Raw genomic sequence first — 15,798 nt, 5'->3', positions numbered from 1 at the left:
TTGTATACCACTTATGTCAGACCAATCCTGGAATATGCAGCTCCAGCCTGGAGTCCATACCTAGTTAAACACAGAATTCAGAATGTCAGTGTCAGAGTAGTTAGCAGGTGGAATGCATTAGGAAGTGATGTGGTGGAGGCTGACTCCATACACAGTTTCAAGTGTAGATATGATAGAGCCCGATAGGCTCAGGAACCTGTACACTAGTTGATCGACAGTTGAGAGGCGGGACCAAAGAGCCAGAGCTCATCCCCCGCAAACACAACTAGGTGAGTACAAGACAAAGTTAGAGAAGACTCCTCACCAACCTGCTCCTCCACCTGCTACTATCATATTGTGTCAGTAATCTCTCCTATCATACACGGCTCAAGGCCACACCTAGAGTTAACCACACTGCAGGCCAGGCATGACACGGCGGATCTCATCCAAACATAAAATACATTATATAATAATATAATATAATATTTTATATACAAGAAGGTACAATGGGTTGGTGAGATTACATTAGTGATATTTTTACATTCAAATAAGTAATTTTATTTATTTATTTTACATACATACTAAACAAACATACACCATACATACATAAACATAGTAAACAAAATGTAAACATATATACTGAACAATTTGGAGGTTGTTGAGCCGGTTAACCTCTTCAGAGGTCAGATGTAACACCAACAAGGAGCAGCGGGTCCAGCTCAACAGCCACAATGTTGGACTGACAACACCAGATGCTCTTACACCCACAGGGTTATTAACCCACGGAACCGCCTACCCGCCGCACCGCTAAACGCCAAGACTCTGATGGGTTTTAAAATACAACTGAAAAAGATCATCAGGATAAATGGGGGAACCTTTGACAAGCCGCTGGCTTCCAGTCCTCACCTAGGCCACTAATATACTGACCCTCGGGTAAATTCAGGTAAAATCCTCACCTGCACTCTCCTCCACCTACTGTCATCACCACCACCAACCGTGGGTGTGGGGGTACCAACCGTGGGTGTGGGGGTACCAACCGTGGGTGTGGGGGTACCAACCGTGGGTGTGGGGGTACCAACCGTGGGTGTGGGGGTACCAACCGTGGGTGTGGGGGTACCAACCGTGGGTGTGGGGGTACCAACCGTGGGTGTGGGGGGTACCAACCGTGGGTGTGGGGGTACCAACCGTGGGGTGTGGGGGTACCAACCGTGGGGTGTGGGGGTACCAACCGTGGGGTGTGGGGGTACCAACCGTGGGGTGTGGGGGTACCAACCGTGGGGTGTGGGGGTACCAACCGTGGGGTGTGGGGGTACCAACCGTGGGGTGTGGGGGTACCAACCGTGGGTGTGGGTACCAACCGTGGGTGTGGGGGTACCAACCGTGGGGTGTGGGGGTACCAACCGTGGGGTGTGGGGGTACCAACCGTGGGGTGTGGGGGTACCAACCGTGGGTGTGGGGGTACCAACCGTGGGGTGTGGGGGTACCAACCGTGAGTGTGGGGGTACCAACCGTGGGTGTGGGGGTACCAACCGTGAGTGTGGGTACCAAGGTGGCGCGGAGCGTGTGAACCAGGTACCGTCCTGGGCGAGGGTCGGGCGGCTACTGACCCGTCCCACCTTCCTCGCCTCCGTCTATAACTTGTTCAGAATTGGTTGTTTATAGTTTACCTCACTTATTATGCACCCCATACCCATGTTGTGGGCGGTAGTGGTAAGGGTTACAGAGGCACATAATGGGCTCAGGGACTGAACCCCACAATTCATTGAGCTAAACAAGTTGATGAGCTTGATGAGCTAGTTACAAAATTCAATACACATCGTCACATCAACAATGGGTTCGAGATCGACCTCAAGTACAGGTTCTAAATTAAGCAACTGACATATGTGGAGAGCTAGTGTCACAATTGACGTTTCTCCTGCACACCGCCCCCCATCCAGTGGGCAGCGGTGGATAGGTTACACCCCCCCCCCCATCCAGTGGGCAGCGGTGGATAGGTTACACCCCCCCCCATCCAGTGGGCAGCGGTGGATAGGTTACACCCCCCCCCCATCCAGTGGGCAGCGGTGGATAGGTTACACCCCCCCCCATCCAGTGGGCAGCGGTGGATAGGTTACACCCCCCCCCCCCATCCAGTGGGCAGCGGTGGATAGGTTACACCCCCCCCCCCATCCAGTGGGCAGCGGTGGATAGGTTACACCCCCCCCATCCAGTGGGCAGCGGTGGATAGGTTACACCCCCCCCCCCATCCAGTGGGCAGCGGTGGATAGGTTACACCCCCCCCATCCAGTGGGCAGCGGTGGATTGGTTACACCCCCCCCCCCCATCCAGTGGGCAGCGGTGGATAGGTTCCAACCACCCCCCCCCCCCAATCCAGTGGGCAGCGGTGGATAGGTTACAATCACTTAGTTTTCAAAAATTCAAATGTTTATTCAGGATAAAGTACATACATAACAGGTGTGATACAAAAGTTGATAGATTTATAGATAGAGCTAGTACATACAAGTGCCTAAAGCCACTATTACTCAAAGCGTTTCGGGCAGGAAAAACACTAATGACTAAAACTTAATGCTAATCGAGATTAAAGTATAAAATGTGTTGAGAAAATATAAAAATAAAAAAGGGGGAACATGGCAGAAAAACAGCAAATACACAATTAGGCCAACAAACAACATTGTTTAAAATAACAGACATGGGTTGACATTATAGGGGGGTAAGGTAGGTTACATGGAGTTAATTAGGTAGCACTTAGTTTTAATCTTAAACTGGTTGAGAGAGGTACAGTCTTAACATGGTTGGGAAGGTCATTCCACATTCTGGGTCCCTTGATTTGTAGAGCATTTCTAGTTTGATTAAGTCGTACTCTTGGAATATCAAATAGGTATTTGTTTCTGGTGTGGTGCTCATGGGTTCTGTTACAACCTTCTAGGAAGCATTTAAGGTGTTAAAGGCTTTAAGAAAATATTTATTGTACTACTAATAAATAATTAGGCCCCCATGCTGTTGGTGTCTTTTTCCCTCCATGATCAGAAATAATAATAACTTATTTGCAAGAAGGTACAATGGGTTGGTGAGATTACATAAGCTTGGTAACCTGACATTCATGCAAAGTCACTAACACGCATAGAGTTTCGGGCAGGTCCTTAATCTAACATATATCAGATAAGATGAAAGGGTATATTGTAGCAGGGTCTTTATATCATCAGATAAGTACACATAAGTTGACAGAGGTGATTACACTGGTAAAGATATATATATACATGTCTCAAGTACTAATAATGGGGAAGTTGGCAGCGCAAGATATAGTGTAAGTTTGAAGCATCTCTCGTATCAGGAACGGTTGAAGGTCACAGAGCTAACAACACCAAACCAGGCATGACAGGGCGGATCTCATTGAAACATATAAAAATACAATATGATAATATAATATACAATATAATAATAATAATAATAATATAATATTAATTTATATATAATTTAAGTATACCCAAAATCATTTACGTCCTCTTGATTACTCAACACAAAGCTGCTATTAGGACAATATCCAACTCTGGCCCCAGACATCACTCGGTACCCCTACTCAAATCTCTGAAGATGTTAGATATTAAGTCTTTGCACTTCCTCTCTTGTGTATTATATATATATATATATATATATATATATATATATATATATATATATATATATATATATATATATATATATATATATATATATATATATATATATATATATATATATATATATATATATATATATATAAAACGCAGAACTGTAATGCCAATCCGAACCTTAAAAGCTTCCTAGAAGGTTGTAACAGAACCCATGAGCACCACACCAGAAACAAATACCTATTTGATATTCCAAGAGTACGACTTAATCAAACCTAGAAATGCTCTACAAATCAAGGGACCCAGAATGTGGAATGACCTTCCCAACCATGTTAAGACTGTACCTCTCTCAACCAGTTTAAGATTAAAACTAAGTGCTACCTAATTAACTCCATGTAACCTACCTAGTCACCCTAAATGTCAACCCATGTCTACGATTTTATACAATACTGTTTGTTGACCAAATTGTATTTTTGCTGTTTTTCTGCCATGTTCCCCCCCCCCCCTTTTTCATTTTTTTTCTTACTTTTTCTCAACACAATTTATACTTTAATCTCAATTAGTATTAAGTTTTAGTCTTTTTTTCCTGCCCGAAACGCTTTGCGTAATAGTGGCTTTAGGCACTGTATGTACTAGCCCTATCTATAAATCCATCAACTTTTGTATCTTACCTTGTATGTATGTACTTTACCTGAATAAATATTTGTATTTGTATTTGTATTTGTATATAATATATAATTATAATTATATAATATTTATATAATTATAAAGTATATAATACTTACCTAAATACAGTATTATACATTATAATATTTTATAAATATTTTTAAATATTATATAAATATAATATTGTATTCACAAGATAGGTACAATGGGTGGGTTACATTACAGTGATATTTTTACATTCTACTGAGTAATTTTATTTATTTTAAAAACATACTAAACACATTTTTACAAACTTACTAAACAAAGGTGAATATATACCTTTGTTCAGTTCTTTATTAAATCCTTTAAATCCTCTAGACTATTGGAGCTATCTATAAATTTCTCAATACTAATATAACTGTATTCTCAGATAACCTAAGAAATCTTATCATTTATTTATTTATATACAAGAAGGTACATTGGGTTTATGAGAGTACATAGATAGCACTGATTACATACTTCACAATGTATCTGTAGCGAGTAGATTATCCCAATAATATACTCGCTCCAAATGCATTGTTAATATTCCTGTCAACCTTTGGAGATGAATGAGGTGAGGCGTTGCCCGGGCAACACGGTGAGGCGTTGCCCGGGCAACACGGTGAGGTGTTGCCCGAGCATATAAGCAGCAGAATAGCAAACATTAACTCACACCATCTGGTCACCATTTGGTCCGGGAGACATCTCCCGTCACGCAGGGTGCAGTCGCACCTCCACAGATCTCCAGTATCATCTATTGATACTGGTGATGGCTCAAAAGGGCCACCACTTACGAGCTATTCATGCCTGTGCCACCTTTTGGGTGGCTTCATCTTCATCTTAACACATTCACAAGGGAGACATCTCCCGTCATGCAGGGTGCATTCGCACCTCCACAGATCTCCAGTATCAGCTCTTGATACTGGTAATGGCTTAAAAGGGCCACCACTTACGGGCTATTCATGCCCGTGCCACCTTTTGGGTGGCTTAATCTTCATCAATCAATCAATCAAACATTAACTAGTCTACTTTCAAGTGTGGTCTAGAGCAGACACTTGCGAAATACTGTACCGACGCCCAGTGCGCTCAACTCACACCAAAGTATCACCTGTGTACTTCTGTATATTCGACCAAATATATATATATAGTATCTTAGTGTCTGTGTTTATTTGTCACCATACTTTACGTAACAATAGAACCGTTACATATCTAGTGTTACCCAATCCCCCAATATTTGTATCTAAGTCATATTACTTTACCATTGTAATCTTAGATATCATCTGATATCATGGTTATTGTATTGAGTGCATATTATACTGTATTATTCCTTGAAATGTTTCCTTGTAATGGTCCTCATATTGTGCTTCAGTGAACCAATGTATAATCCTGAAATGTTATCCTCATGAACCTAGTAACAGATGGATCTCGCATCATCATGAACAACGTACCCTCGGTCACTAGTGCTGTATGGATACCGGAATACCATCTCCAGCAGGGATGGCGGTTACCAAACCAACTATCTGTGTTCACAGCTGAATTATATGCCTTATATCAAGCTCTCCAAATAATCACAACATTACCAGTTGGGACATATATGTAGCGAGTAGATTATCCAATAATATACTCGCTCCAAATGCATTGTTAATATTCCTGTCAATCTTTGGAGATGAATGAGGTAAGGCGTTGCCCGGGCAATACGGTGAGGAGTTGCCTGGGCATATAAGCAGCAGGATAGCAAACATTAACCAGAGTCTACTTTCAAGTGTGGTCTAGAGCAGACACTTGCGAGATACTGTACCAACGCTCAGTGCGCTCAACTCACACCAACGTATCACCTGTGTACTTCTGTATATTCGACCAAATATATATATAGTATCTTAGTGTCTGTGTTTATTTGTCACCATACTTTACGTAACAATAGAACCGTTACATTGGTGACCCCAGAGAGTTTCGACGATACCCAGCCACGATGGACTACAACATGGACTCTCACTGGTCCTCCACTGCTGCTGCTTGCTGTGGACCGCAGCCACCTGTCGTGGAACGTTGCCAACACCCTTGCGACAGCTATGATTTTCATCGCGATCATCTCTGCATTTTCATCTACTACGGCTTGCTGCTCCACGATCACTACTCACTCATCTGGCAGCTTCATCAGTAACTACATAATGTGGGATCTACAGCCTGCCCTGCCGACTCTCCGTCGCTGCCAGGGCACTGCTTGTTCTACAGGGGCGCCCACGAAAGCTGCTCTTTCGTCAGATTCATCTACACGTTCACTGCATTCTGATACTCTGCCGACTCAAGCACTTTGCGCAGTACAGGACTTACAGCTTGCGTTTCCGACTCTTCGTCGCCTCCAGGACAATTCAGCTCTAGCAGTGATTACCTCGTTGTCCTAACTACGTGCCTACATTACCTCCTAATGTACTGGTGCCCGAGCCCATCCGCCCCGGATCTAAATGCTCCACCAGCGACCCAAGGACGCAACAATTATGCACATTCTTCTCTCCTGCTACACCGAGCTTGTCCACACACTGCCTACATCTTTTGGTACCAGACTACAATTTCCAGTCAACAATGTAGTACTCGGCGTGTACAGTCCTAATCAACCCAAGACGTTACAGCTTCGACACAGAGCAGACAGCAGACTACGACCGCATCGAGCCGCCACGCTCTCGCTCCCCGAGTTTAGACACTCACAAATCTCAATCGAGCCGCCACGCTCTCCCACATAGAGCTCCACGACTCCGGCCTCACTCAGCTCTCTGCTCTGCTCCAGGCTTCGTCTCAACGTCTGCGACACTGCTAAATCCAGAGACACATCCGCCGACTACGCAGTTCACTTTTCGACCCCAGTTACCAGCCGCACCACAACCTGATCCTACGACGACGGACGATCCTGTGCGACCTCCTACCCTACGACCCCAGTTAGATGACATCAGCGAAGAGGAGGAAGTTAACTTTGATGGTTATGTAACGCGAGCAGGGCGTACAATTCACTGACCAGCTAAGTTCCTTGATCAAGTATTTTTCCTTTCATCCCCTGGGAGGGGGAGTTCTGTAGCGAGTAGATTATCCAATAATATACTCGCTCCAAATGCATTGTTAATATTCCTGTCAATCTTTGGAGATGAATGAGGTAAGGCGTTGCCCGGGCAATACGGTGAGGAGTTGCCTGGGCATATAAGCAGCAGGATAGCAAACATTAACCAGAGTCTACTTTCAAGTGTGGTCTAGAGCAGACACTTGCGAGATACTGTACCAACGCTCAGTGCGCTCAACTCACACCAACGTATCACCTGTGTACTTCTGTATATTCGACCAAATATATATATAGTATCTTAGTGTCTGTGTTTATTTGTCACCATACTTTACGTAACAATAGAACCGTTACATATACAATCTGCAGTGACTCCAAGAGTGCGATTCAAGCCATTACGTACTCTTCAACAACGTGCAAGGAGTTTGTTTACCCATGTCTTCAACTTCTTCATGAACATCGATTAAACGGTTATGAGATATATACAAGAGTTTGTTACATTCTTGTACAGCCACTAGTACGCGTAGCGTTTCGGGCAGGTCCCTGGAATACGATCCCCGCCGCGAAGAATCGTTTTTTCATCCAAGTACACATTTTACTGTTGCGTTAAACAGAGGCTACAGTTAAGGAATTGCGCCCAGTAAATCCTCCCCGGCCAGGATACGAACCCATGACATAGCGCTCGCGGAACGCCAGGCGAGTGTCTTACCACTACACCACGGAGACTGGTTATGATACCTCAATCCAATGGGTCCCAGCGCATTGTGGTATTCACCATAATGAACTAGTAGATCAACTAGCCAAAGCAATGCACAACACACCTCACATTAGCCGTCATCCAATACCTCATGTTGCACGTAAAGGAACCTTCAAAAATGCCATCACCCAAGATTTTGCGACGAAATGGAAAACGTCATGCTCACCCTTATACTCTGGGTCCATTAAAAAGAAATGGGAAACTTGGAAACATGTCAGTTATAAAAGCAGAGAAATTGATATAACTATGCCCAGATTAAGGCTGGGACATACCAAACTAGCAGCACACAGCTCTAAGTACAGAACAGACATCAACGAACTCTGCATCCACTGTCAGGTGCCTGAAACAGTCGAACACTATCTCCTGCACTGCTTCCGACATTATAGTGCCAGAGTAAATCTCAAACAAGTACTTACCTCACTTAAAATACCCTTCACCATCGAGCATATATTAGGAGGCGGTGACCACTCGTTACAAGAAAAATACCAAAATAGTCAAAGCCCCTGGCTAAATATCTCCAGTCGACCAACAAACTGGGTCACATGTATACCTGGCGCCACCAACAGCTAAACACAGACAACAACTGCCTCGTGGCAGTACCAAGGATCAGCTGACGCCATAAACACAACACACCGCCCTACGGTGCGGCAAGTCTCCCTCTAACACACACCTCTGTTCTAGTCGCCACTCCTCCACCTACACCACAACGCAACAAGCACTTTTGAAACTGTTATCCTCCTCAACATGCACGCCTCTACCAACACGTGTACTGGTGCAGTCATCGGGAGGACAAACCCTTCATGCTAACTGCTCCTACTATCAACAAGAACCTAGTAATCCTTGTTTCATCATTGTGTATTTATTTATTTATATACAAGAAATTACATTGGGGGTTAACAGGGAATATAGAAATTAACACTTTCGCATTCATATGTCGCTTGAGCGCGACATATTTTTTCTCTGGCATTTGAAAAAATATCTCTATAAAAGCCAATTCTTATCCAAACGACTTGGGGATAGTATAGTGAACTTGGGGATAGTATAAACATGTTTGCCATGAAATATTCGTTTTCTCTAATAGCCGCTTAGCCAATTTGGGAGAACGGCATTGCATTGCATCATCGTGGTAAGACCATTGTATTGTTGACACGACGAGTGTAATCGACGTAGTTTTTTATTTGGTGCCGGTCTAACGCATCCTTGTGTGACATTTTATACATAGGTTCTTCTAGAACATTCTATTCGTCGTCGCCCCTAAATCAACACAACAACATTGGTACAAAAATAAAATACGTACATCGAAAATTAAGGTCAGGACAGTAAAAAGAGTATACACTTTTTAGTGTTGCCGCTCGATGGCCCGTAACGCCGTGCTCACTTGGGGCAAGTTTTTTTTTGGTTTGCCAAGAGCGAGAAAGTGATTATTAAGTTGAATTAACATTCTTGTAAAGCCACTAACACGCATGGCGGGTCCATAGAATTACACAAATCTACCCAAATCCACCTTAATCTACCCAAATCCTCCTAGCATTACGTAAGTAATGAAGAAATATGATATATTTACTTACTATAATGTTGGTGCTACACGTAGAACATGATCAAAAATATTTTTACTCTGAAATAATCTAATTTTATAACGAAATAAGACGTAAATATGTGAGAGGTGACGCCATAGGAAGTCGAGGGTCCAAGCGACAATTTTGTGGAGCGACTTATCCAAGATATATGGTCGCCTGGAGCGTTTGCTGCCATGTCAGGCTCCTGTACACAGTCGTCGCACTTCATGGCTCAAATTGTCGCAAATTTAATTGGTGATATTAACAAGTAGAATGTGTATTTATACTAATATCTTCCATACACAGCCACTAAATATTTAATATTTATTAAACAAAACGTGTCTGGAAGTTAAATCAACTCCACAGGACAATAATTTTGTTTTTGCACCAAGATTCAACGATTCTTCGCGGCAGGGGATCGTATTCCAGGGACCTGTCCGAAACGCTACGCGTACTAGTGGCTGTACAAGAATGTAACAACTCTTGTATATATCTCAAAAAAAAAAAAAAAAAAAGATTGTAATATTTTGTTGAATTATCTGCAGGTGTCTTGCAAATTGTCTATACAGTACACCTAGGTCATAAAAGTATTTGTGTGTACGTCTGATAACATACTACTTGTGAAGTAGGAAATGTATATGTTTATCTCTCAGAATGTTTGGTAATATGTTTATTTGTGATGTGTGTCTATGTATGTATTAACACGTTGTACTGAACGGGGTGAGAATAGCTTGAGCTACCTCATCCCTTTGTGTGTATTTTACCTCAATAAACTTATTTCAATTTCAATTTCAATAATTTTGTTATATAGATACTAACGTTATTCGTTGGTATGCGTTCCCTATTTAAACTACTGTCCTTAACTTCCAGACACGTTTTGTTTAATTATCTGAAGCTGAATTGCATTTGTTGATTTGTTTCCAAATAAGATATAGTAGCGACAAGCCCCCGGCTTACTGTCCTCGTCGAGGCCACAAGGATTAGTGGCCCTCGGGTAAATCAGGTAAAAGAAAAAATTATCTTTTTTTTTTTTCCATGATCATAAGGAATTATTATACATGTTGTTATATATTTCTGCTTTAATATGTCTTAGAGTTCTACCTCACTAGTTCTCTAATCTAGCTTTGGAAACTTAAAATTAATTCTAGATAGCCCCAAATGGGTAGTAATGCAACCTGTCCTCTTAAAAAGAACGTCGCTTTTGGCCGTTTACCCGTATGGCTGAATTTGGACGTAATTTGAAAATGAAAAAAAAATGAAAATAAATTTGGCATTTTTTTTTTCAACAACAGTAAGTTAAGGGTCCTCTGATAGGATAGGTAGGCAGGAAATTCTCATAAAGTTTCAAAACGTTATGAAAAACGTTAATTTAAAGTGTCCTCTTATAAGCTCTGCGCGTACGCCAGACGACTCAAATAGAAAATGGAACAGTACGTCACTTTTGTGAGTTGATTTCACTTCAAATTACGTCCAAATTTGGCCATAGCGCGCATACGAGCCAAAAGTGACGTTATTTTTAAGAGAACGGGTTGTAATGTACGTGCATTTTCATCTCAAAAATCTCTCTAATTCTTTGAGTAGTTGTGTTGCATTATAAATGAAACCAATTATATAATGTAATATTTATTGTGTACTGTGAATACATACACAAACATCTTAACTCAGACACTGATTTAGTAACAAACATAAAAAAATTATTACAAATAATTGGTTATGAAAAGGCTGCGCTTTAAAACTATATAATTTAACACTTGCAGATTTATAATATCAAAATTTGTATGAATATGACTAAAGATATTTGTTTATAAGATTTTTTTATAATCTGGTTATCTTCTGCTATTCTCTAACACTTCAAATTTCCTGGTATCATTGTTCTTAATAAGTACTGTAATGGTAATGTCTTCTCACAGACATAATAACGTTGGATAAAAACCCACACTTATGTATTTGTGAATTTTATGTAAAGATTTACACCAAGTCTGTCGCACTCTCCTGAGTGCTTTATCAAGGTCTTGAGTGTGTGATTAGGACGAGACCGACATCTCAACGTTTAACGAGGCTGCTATCCTGGGTTCAATCCTCTTATCCTTCTTGACCTTCTGACTAGGTCACCTCTATTCCCGAGTGCCGGTATACCTGCGGGAGATGTCTTCTATGGAATAATAGTCAGGTGTCCTTTCTGTCATCCTGATTTTCTGAGAACTAGAGTTGTTATTATTAAAGGTATCTGGTTAGGTTCTATCCCTCGTAACTCCCTCCATACTCAAGAGAGAACGATTATTGGGAATACTTACATTCATCCGTTTATTTAGATTAGCTTTAATTCACTTAAAATAATTTTTCTTGTAAATCTATCCTCGAAAGTAAAGCTTTTGTTACCAGTGAAAGTATTCACAGTATTAATTAGAACCCCCTTGTACTTCCCTTCTAGTTCTAATATTATTACTTTTATAGATCATTTCTATAATTTTATTATAGAAATTAAGATTTCTGTAATAAATCTTTGATTTAAAAAATGTGAAATAATCTTTAAAGTAATAATATTATATCTAAAAGGGTAGCAGAAGGGTTCTAATTAATAATCTGAATACTGTACCTCCACTGGTAACTGAAATGTTAATTCCGAGGACAGATTTACAAGAAAATTATTCTAAGTGAATTAAAAATAGATCTAAATGAGAAATGTATAAATGGATGAATGTAAGTACTGTATTCCAAATAGCTGTTCTCCTTTGGGTACTGAGGGAATTGCAAAGGATAGCATCCAGGCAGATACCTTTATCAATAACAACTCTAGTTCTCAAAATATCAGGATGACAAAAATGAGAACTGACCATAATGCCATAGAAGACATCTCCGCAGGTACATCGGCAGTTTTAATAGAAGTGACTTGATCCGAAGGTCGAGGATAAGAGGACTGGATCCTGGGTAGCATCCGTATTAGCTGTTGAGATGTAAGTCTCAGCCCAACCATATACTCTGACCTTGATTAAGCACTCAGGAGAGTGCAAAAGACTTTGTGTAAATTGTTATATAAAATACACTAATATATAAGTGCAAGTTTTTAATCTACTGTTCGTAATGTTCACGCAAGCCCCTTTTAACACACCAGACAACACCATCTAAAAGAAAAATCAAATATGTGGTCCATTTCAGTGAAGATTACTGAAGTCTTGTGTATTGTCATATAGGGAGAAGATGGCCATTGCTTCCAGGCATGATGCCGAGCCAGGCCAAGCTGCCAAGAGGCAGTCCTGAGAATGAGATTTTCCAAACCCCTCTCTCCCTAATGATTGTGGTCTGGTCAACTAAACAGTTGGACACCACTGCAGTCCCATACTCCTAACCTACTCACATGCACTCCTACCCAACACACATGCATTCGCATCCCTTCACATGCATTTGCATCCCTTCATGTGCACCTGCATCCCTCCACATGCACTCGCATCCCTCCACATGAACTCACATCCCTCCACATGAACTCACATCCTTCCACATGAACTCACATCCCTCCACATGAACTCACATCCCTCCACATAACAGGTTTAATGTATTAACAGAGGAAGATATCATACACTGCCTATACGCTGACAGTACACACAGTCATGTGCTCCGGACACCGTGTCGACCACACTAATCTCGTAATAATAAACATAACAAAGACACAGAAGGACCTCTGATTTCAGCCGCTCTGAAAGGTCGACAAGTTAAAATTTTCCTAGACACAGGAGCTAGAGTCACATCATCAAACAAGCCACATTGTATGACAAACACAACAAACTTGTCGTACCTCTGCCATCTGTCCCCAACTTTAGTGGAGTTTCTGGAGGAATGACTGCAGTGTTGGGTGAAGCAGACAGAGTTGATAGTTGATGACAGATCACTTGCCATGACATATTTCATAGTAGATAATATTCGGTTTCCAGGCGACATCTTACTAGAACTGAACACTATGAGAGACTACCAAATTACAATCGATGCTTACCGTTGGGAAATAACAATTGGTTGCCACTCAATCACTTACTGAAACCAATCCATCACGCAATCACACAGTCTCACAGGTCAATGAGGTCAATGAATCTTTGCAAGGGGCCCCAGCAATTGTTCATTACCTTATCTAGAGTCTAACATCAATCAAGTCAGAGGTATCATACACTAAGACACTGTGCTACATTCTCACACACTAACAAAGGTCAAAATTCTTGGTGTACCTGACCTAGATCATGTAATACCAGACAGTGACACATGTCAAATAAAAGGTACCTACATAGAACCATCCTTATATCAGACACAAAATGACACTACTGTTGTTTATGTTGCCAGTGTCACCAAGGCTAACATTCACCACAAATCAGGCACAAATGTTGTAGACTTCACCCATTATTTGTTACCAGTGTGAGTAGTGGATGAGGCCTCTACTGAACAAATAGTACATGCACTTTCTCATATGACAAATCAAGGTAAGTTAGGGGTCTCACCTGAGCATCTTAGTCCCACTGACTTCCCAGACACCCAAGCTCAGTTGCTGACCATCCTTAACAAACATCGTACTGCTGTTACACTGACAGGAAAACAACTTGGACTGACACACCTCATCCCTCACAAAATCCCTCTTGAACCAGATACTTGACTAATTTATGTACCTTCATACAGATAACCTCAATCTCAACGAGCTGTTGCAGACTAACTTATTGACGAGATGTTACACGGAGGTGTTACTGAAGAACGCACCTCTCCATGGAATGCTCCATTGATCTTAGTACCTAAGAAGGATGGTTCTTGGCATCCCATTCTTGATTTCAGAAAACTTAACCAAGTGATGATACCCGATAGATTTCCACTTCCTATGCTCACTGACTTATTGCAGAACATAGGCCCAAATTAGTTTTTTCTACACTTTATCTAATGCAAGGATTTTGGCAAATACCATTTGACACAGAAAGCTGAAAACAGACAGCGCTTTCGGTCCCTAATGACCAATTACCAGTACACCTGCATGCCTTTTCGCTTACACAGCAACCCTGTTACCTTCTCTAGGCTTATGACAAACTAGTTCCGATGAATGATAGATAATACCCTCATGGTTTACCTCGATGACCTCATAATCATGTCCAAGGATGTACCATCCCACCTTCAAAGTTTTAAAAGTGTCCTTCAGAAACTATCTGAAGCTAATCTGAAAATCTAACTTAGAAAATGTACCTTCATGAAAAAATTTGAGATAAAGTTTCTAGGCCATAATATCACCCCACAAGACATCACCACTCTTGACTCAAAGATAGACGCTGTGAAGAACCATCCTGCCCCTCATAATGTTGAAGCTGTACAAAAGTTCATAGGCCTAGCAGGATTCTACCGCAATTTCATCGCTGGCTTTGGACATCTCAAAGCTTGTTTATGGCCAGTATTGATAAAACTGTGCATAAATGTTAGGTACACAACCAAGAAGTTTGTCAAGCAGATCGTTGAAGACACTGATGATAGTGTGCCGAGCGGTGTTGGACACCACTGGGATAGTGGGTGCCATCTTGCTGTGCTCTTGCTATGCCTACTCAGCACATCTCAGAACATGGTACTTATAGCATGCTCATCCGAGGTGCAGCCGAGGACCTCACTCCATAAGCAGATCAGCACGAGCCTTCATCCTGCACACACACTCTCACCATAGCTGTTATGTGGCTCAGTAGATTATACTGTATTTTTCAATAGTAAGGAAGAAAAAGGCCCAGGTATTTGTACTGCTTCCCTTCCCACTATCAAGAAAGCTACAACCACAACTGACAACCATTAATACATCCCCCCACATGCACTCGCCTTCCTCCATGTGCCCCTGCATCCATCCATGTGCACCTGCATCCTTCCACGTGCACTCGCATCTCTCCACATTCACTCCACTCACACTTGAACACAAGTACACACTTACCCTCCTGCCTATGACAAGTAGGAAGGGAAGTTTGACAGTGACAAATTTGTATCACCACAGTCTTCTTAATTTAATTCATTGTCAGGGGATAGGCAGCCAGTGTATATATACATGTTAGGCTAATGGCAAAGTATCCCCCGGAGTAGAATTACTGATCCTCCCCAGGATGCAACCCCACATCAAACTGACTAACTCCTGGATACCTATTTACTGCTAGGTGAACAAAATTCAAATTCAAAATTCAAATG

At 41.7% G+C, this 15,798-nt stretch overlaps 1 protein-coding gene across 6 annotated transcripts in view; it reads right to left on the bottom strand.

Annotated features, from left to right (window-relative positions):
• Positions 1 to 1,625, bottom strand: part of LOC123767979 (succinate-semialdehyde dehydrogenase, mitochondrial) — a 29,186-nt gene extending 27,561 nt beyond the window's left edge. Inside the window, exons 1-2 of one of the 6 annotated variants that reach the window (XM_069306531.1) lie at positions 1,528 to 1,595; positions 1,425 to 1,444 (exon numbers count right to left, since the gene is read on the bottom strand). The gene's annotated coding sequence lies outside the window, so the exon portion shown is untranslated. Of the gene's footprint in view, positions 1 to 974; positions 1,031 to 1,079; positions 1,102 to 1,424; positions 1,445 to 1,467 lie in introns of those variants that run through there. The other 5 variants (XM_069306530.1, XM_069306532.1, XM_069306535.1 and 2 more) reach the window with 5 other exon arrangements.
• Between the last annotated feature and the right edge of the window lie 14,173 nt (positions 1,626 to 15,798).

Source organism: Procambarus clarkii, chromosome 58 (assembly GCF_040958095.1).
Source record: "Procambarus clarkii isolate CNS0578487 chromosome 58, FALCON_Pclarkii_2.0, whole genome shotgun sequence".
In the NCBI taxonomy this organism is placed as follows: domain Eukaryota; kingdom Metazoa; phylum Arthropoda; class Malacostraca; order Decapoda; family Cambaridae; genus Procambarus; species Procambarus clarkii.
This window is presented reverse-complemented; position numbering and strand designations above follow the sequence as displayed.